The sequence below is a fragment of the Mus caroli genome, chromosome 16 (assembly GCF_900094665.2).
Source record: "Mus caroli chromosome 16, CAROLI_EIJ_v1.1, whole genome shotgun sequence".
NCBI classification, from domain to species: domain Eukaryota; kingdom Metazoa; phylum Chordata; class Mammalia; order Rodentia; family Muridae; genus Mus; species Mus caroli.
In genome coordinates, this window is record NC_034585.1 from 28347911 (window position 1) to 28354072 (window position 6162).

The 6162-nt window shown below is 47.2% G+C and overlaps 1 long non-coding RNA gene across 1 annotated transcript; it reads left to right on the forward strand.

Moving 5' to 3' along the window:
• The first annotated feature begins 851 nt into the window (after window positions 1-851).
• Window positions 852-2530, forward strand: LOC115029566. The gene is made up of 2 exons (XR_003835123.1): window positions 852-1138; window positions 2147-2530. It is a non-coding gene; the product is annotated as an uncharacterized LOC115029566 (long non-coding RNA).
• The last annotated feature ends 3632 nt before the right edge of the window (window positions 2531-6162 follow it).

The window sequence follows — 6162 nt, forward strand, 5'->3', positions numbered from 1 at the left end:
AGGCTAGCCTCAAACTCAAAGACTCGTCTGCCTCTGCCTTCCAGTGATAGAATTAAAGCTATGAGCCACCACTGCCCAACTCAAAAACTTCTTTAAAGGATCGATGTTTGCAGAGACTGACTTAGAATCTCAGTGCTGTGCGGAGGTTGGAATGTTGCAGGTCTAGCAGGGATGTTGCCTTATCTTGGGCTAGTGTCAGCCCTCGGAACGCCTGCTCCTTGCTCACCTCTGCGTCAGAGTGAATGTCCTATGATGGACAGATCGAAAATCTTTGGTATTTATAACTGAGCAAACTGTTGGCTTCCACCAGCCCAAACTATCCTCGGAAAGCAACTTAGACCTCTAGAAAAGTCCCCCTCGTCTGTCTCAGTGTATGTACCCACCAATGTAGTTTAAATTTGCCTTGTTCTGTAAAACTATAAAACAACTTCATGGATCTGATTCTACACTGGAACATGGACTTGATGATGACCTAAATCTGTGTTCCTGGAGCCATGGTCACTCAACATGGCTCCAGCAGTAACTGTTTCTTATTCCCTTTAAGACAAAAACATCTGGTAAAACGTGAAGAAGCCATGGTGGCTCACAACCATCTGTAATGGGATCCGATGCCCTCTTCTGGTGTGTCTGAAGACAGCTACAGTGTACTCATATACACAAAATAAATTTTTAAAAAGTATTTAAAACTATGAGACAGAATAAGCACGCCCTCCTATTTTATCACAGTGATTTGGAAAGTGACTAGCTTACCAACCTTGCTCAAATCCCCGACTGCTTGAGAAGCAGATGCGCATGCGCTCTGGTCAAGGCGGACGGCTGCTCTGAACACATACCCCTGGGTACAAGCACGGGTTGGTACAGGAGCTCTGCTCCTTGACACTGAACTAGTTAGAGCACAACCCTTGACTACAGGCCACTGCGCCTCAGTGCTGGCTCAGTGCCTTTTCAATGTTGTCTCTAACCATGTCGCATCCAGAAAGCAGGTGTGACGAGAGACGTAGCGAGGGGGCTTGGTCACGTGACTTTTCTAAAGCGATGAAGTGAGAATCCAAGGCTGCGTCCACACTCACATAGCTAGCCATGTTCTGCAGGAAGAGGAAAAAAAGGAGACTGGGCAGTCAGAATTCATCACCCTCAGGTTGTATTTTTCTCCCGTTCTTTCTTTTTCTAAATACTACTTTAATACTTTGAGGGTTTCCTACAATGTATTTTGATCATATTCACTCATCACCCCAACTCCTTCTGGAACCCCTCTCTCCATCCTCACCTCATCCTATCCATCCAACTCTGATCTGAATCCCACCCCATCAGGTCCAGTTTGTGTTACCAAACATCTCCCAGAAGTGGGGCCTGCCCTGGCATGTGCTTGACATCATTAAAGAAAACTGACTAGTCCTCTCCCAGCTAGTATCAAATATCAATAGTTCCTCAGCTAATGGTGGGATTTTGAGCCCACTCCCTGTCTCCTGGAGTTTTGTTGGGCTTGTGGTCCCCTTTCTCAAAACATTAAGGATGACACCAATCGCTTACTGAGCCTCCCTTGCCCCTTCTTTAATGGGAGCCAAGACTTCCAGCAAGCTAAATAAGTGCTCTGCCACTGAGCTATGTCTTCTGGCCCTAACCAGTTCCCAAGAGGGTTGAGCTGCCTGTGACAGACAAAGTCCACTTATTTGACAGCAGAAGTAAACCCATCCATTCAGGGCTTCCACCCTGCCCAGCATCAAGTTCCAAGAGCCACGACTCCTGGAGCTAGCTACTGGTGCGCTGGCTGAATCCTCCGTTCTGCTACTACGGCTCTGCGTTTTTCCAGATGTTTTCTGGGAAATAGTACTTATCTGCTTTTGCAATCCTCTCTGAAGCAAGGTCACTGCCTGCATAAACACAGCTTCATGGTGGGTTACCGCACACCTTCCCACAGGGAAGCCTTGAAGGCTTTGCAGTGCAGGAACAGTCAGGTATGAGTTCAGTTTTGTTTTTCTGAACTTCCTAAAACAACAAACCAGTTGGCTCCTGACATGTCCAGGCGTAAGGAGATGGCTTGTTCTGGCTCTTTTACTTATCTGGGGGACCCGAGAGATGTTCTTAAGATTTCTGGGAAAGATTTTATTATTGTGTATTTATAATCTGGAACTCATGATTCCCGCAGGAAGTTGGGTAGAGTTTTGATCCTGTATCGTCGTAGTCATTGTCGTCATCGACATCATCGTTATCACAGATGCCAAACGAGTCCATGGTACAGAAGGTACTGGAACCCTGCCAGAGGATCTTTAGGGTCCTGGTTGGTTTGACAATTTATGATGTTCACTCCATCGCACCCTAGAAACACAGAGGTTTGTTTGTGTTTTTAACCCAAGTTCTTCTGAGTGTGGGACTTACTTTTGTCCAAAAGCATGAACTTGACACTTGGATCCACAAGGAAAAACCAGGCCCGCCAGGCAGGAAGATCCACTCCCTCTCGGATGGAGAGGCTCGTCCTGGAGCAGATGACCTTGGAGATTGCATTAGAATAAAAACAAAGAACACTTCCTGACCAGATGGGTCTCCTCGTGTGGTAACGGGATTGAGAGATGGGACCACCATGCAGCACCAAAGCCTTAAGAAAGACAGGCGGGATCATACCCTACCCCAATACTTCCTCTGTTCAAGCCTAAAGCTCAAATCAGCATCCTGAAGATGACTGTAGAAAGCCTTCATCTGTTTCTTGTCTGTTTTAGCTTGTAATGGCTGCTGAATATAGGATTCTGCCCTAACACTCTGGTTACAGTGTCTCTGACTGACCAGCCAGCTGCTGGGTACTGGCTACTGTGTAGGCATGCACTTTTCACACATTATTTCTATTAAGGTGGTGGGGACAATTTTGGGTCAGTTATGTTACCAGCTGTGGAAGAGAGAACAGACTCATAGAGGCTGTTGGTTGCCTTGTCCAACATGACACAGTGAATTTCTCTTGCCTTGAGACATCCTTTCTGTCCCCTCCCCAAGACTTCCAATACGTGGTCTTGTACAGTACAGGGGTTTAGTAAATATTTGTGGAATAAACAAGTTTGCATTAGATATGTGCTAGTCGAAGAAAGAATCGGAAATGAGGCCAGACTCAGTCGGTTCTTGCCAGATCCTGCAGGCCTCAAAATAATCCCAGGAAATCTCCGTTTGTGTATATCCGAGGAAGAAGGAGGTTGCCTGTGAACCTGACATTTGGAAGTCCATTCATTCTGTTTTAGGAAAAAATAATCACAAGGTATCACAGTCAGAACCACAAAGAATAGAGTCTTAGTGGCCACAGCCCTGACTGCCACTGCAAACTATCACCCTGCACAGTGCCTGCTCGACTGTGATTCAGGCTGTCTTTATGTTCCCCAAAGAGTTGTCAGTTTTGGGTCAAATGAACAAAGAGACATTCTGTCCACAAGATCATGGCTTTCAGGATTTCCCCTACATGGTACTAGAGAGGACATGTTTATTTCCAACTGTTTTGTGGGGACCAGTGGAGTCACACTTCAGTTGTGACAGTCACAGAAAGATGGAGGTGGAGCTGCCTTACTCTAATGTGAATGAAAGGGGACAGGAACAAGGAGAGATTGGTTTCAGTTAAGAACCCAGCCAATGGCACTCAAAATCAGCAGGAATCTGGGCTACTTAACATCTTGTAGCATCCCTGAGATGAAGGTGTGGATCCTGCGGATGCTCACCTCCACCATCAGAATCCACATCCATTTATTGAGGTTCCTAAATTTCTGCTTTCCCCACCCTGCTCTCCTGGTGGCAGTGCCTCAGCTCAGGCCATCATCTTGCTGGATGTGAGTTGGACAGGTACCAATGTCACAAAGCTGGTACCAAATGTCACAACCATCCAACCATGGTTGGATGGTATTTGACCTGGGTCTTGGACAGTAACTTTTTTCTGATGAAACAAGGATTTTGAGACCTTCGAAGGTTCCCCCTGAGGCTTCCCCTGTCTCATCAACCTATTATCAGAATCGATGGCTACTTTAACAAGCATATCCCCTAAGAGCCAGTCATTTGCTAGACACCAGGAGGGTGTGCTGAGGTGCTCTGGCTTCTTCCTTGAAGATACGCCCTCATTTCTTGCCTTCAGCATAAATAATGTTCTTTTTCATCCAGTTGCCAAATACCCCTTATACCAGATGTCATGGCCACCATCCAAGCTGAATCCTGAAGAGTTAGCAATTGTGCGTCTGAACCCACCCCAACAAGAGAGCTCTGCTATCTCATCATACCTCAGCCACACAATGTCACAGTCTGGGTGACTTGGGGTCAATGGTGAGTCTTGGTCTCCAGGAAAAAACAGAGCAAAACATAAAACCGTTTTACCTCAGGTAAGCCAGAGGCCCTTCTAATTTGGGCACATTGGGTTTTGAGCACACACAACTTACCTACATCTCCCTCGTAATGACCAATGGTTTCCACTGGGACATGGTGTTTCTTTGAGTTGGACTGTTTCATTATGACAAGAAACTATAGGGCCAGGGGAGCTGAGGAGCCGTGGGGAGCAGGTCTGGAGCAAGAGTGAGATCAGGGCGCGTCCAAATCCCAGACATCTCATCCTGAGACCTGCCTTTGTGTCCTGGTGCACATAGATCAGTGCCTCCACCTTTGCCCCGCAGGAGGAGGTCATGTAGCCCAGTGGCCAGCTTAAACTTCTTTTCCCCTTATAAGATCACCTGTAGCAGCACCTGAAACTCTTCCTTATGCTAATGAGGCACCCCAGCCCACCCCACCCCTCAAAGGTTTAAATAGGCTTTGTTCCCCTATTAAAAGGAGCTGAGTCCTGTCTCCCAAGAGTCTGTTCTGAGGTCTCCATCCCCTGGCTGTTGGCTGTTTCCTGCCTTGTTTCCCTCCACCACCACCCCCCACCCCTCGCCCCACAATCCACCACCCCTCGCAGGTGGTCATGTCATTATGGTTGGAGACATGGAAATGACAAGAATTAATTCACGGAAGCAAACACATTCAGCTTTTGGAAGAAAGCTTTGGCTCAGCAGAGCTGCTTCAACCAGGAGCATTTCAACCATGGGCAGACCAGTGGATTAAGTTAGAGGGACCAAAGAACTACCATTTTGAACCTCACGGAGGATGGTCCAGGATGATGTGGCATAGGAAAAGGACTGGGAGGTAAATGACCATTGGGGCATCTTGGAAAGCTCAGAGATAAGCACGGGATCATGGACTTGGTACTTCACATGAGGAGCTGGGTGAAGAGTACAACACAGGCTGCTCCAGGAGCCCTGGATATCAGCTGCTAAATGAATGGATTCTACAGGTGCCACGAACACCACAGCTTGAATTACACAGCTTCACTGCTGACAATCAAATCCACGACAACCCAAGAAACTGCCAGGTCTTCCTGCCCCAGGCTTTCCCAACTGCTCTGCCTCCAACACACACAGCCTCTGGGCCCCCCAGCGAGCTGACTGCGTACCCTGGAGTACTCTTTTTCTCAGCATGTATGACTTCATAGTGGCACACAGCCAAGCAGGGCTAAAGACAAACAGCGTTGTGAACGGCCACTGGGTGAGCAGCAGAGGAAGGAAAAGCTATAGAAATGAATAGAACCTGCTCACCAGGAGCCAGACCCTACACAGACTAGGTATTGGTGATCTCTGCAAGATAACTAGGCTATGCCCTGTTATGCCTTATTTTACCTTTTGTGCTTTGGCAAGTCATTTACACAGAGGGTTGGTGTGATGGCTAGTTTAATGTCAACTTTAGATGTGCTAGAGTCATCTGAGAGGAGGGAGCCTCAACTGAGAAAGTGTCTCCCTAAGATCCAGCTATAGGCAAGCTTATAAGGCATTGTCTTATTTAGTGATTAATGGGGGATGGTCCAGCCCATTGTGGATGATGCTATCCCTGGGCTGGTGGTCCTGGGTTCTATAAGAAAGCAGGCTGAGCAAGCCAAGAGAAGCAACCCAGTAAGCAGTACCCCTCCACGGCCTCTGAATCAGCTCCTGCCTCCTCATCCATGCCCTGTTTGAGTTCCTGTCCTTTGATGATGAACACTGATATAGAAACATAAGCCAAATAAACCCTTTCCTCCCCAAGTTGCTTACTGGTCATGGTGTTTCGTTACTGCAATAGAAACTCTAAATAATAGAGTCATTGGCTCAGCAAAAGCATCTTTCTTTTAGGACTTGTAGAAGC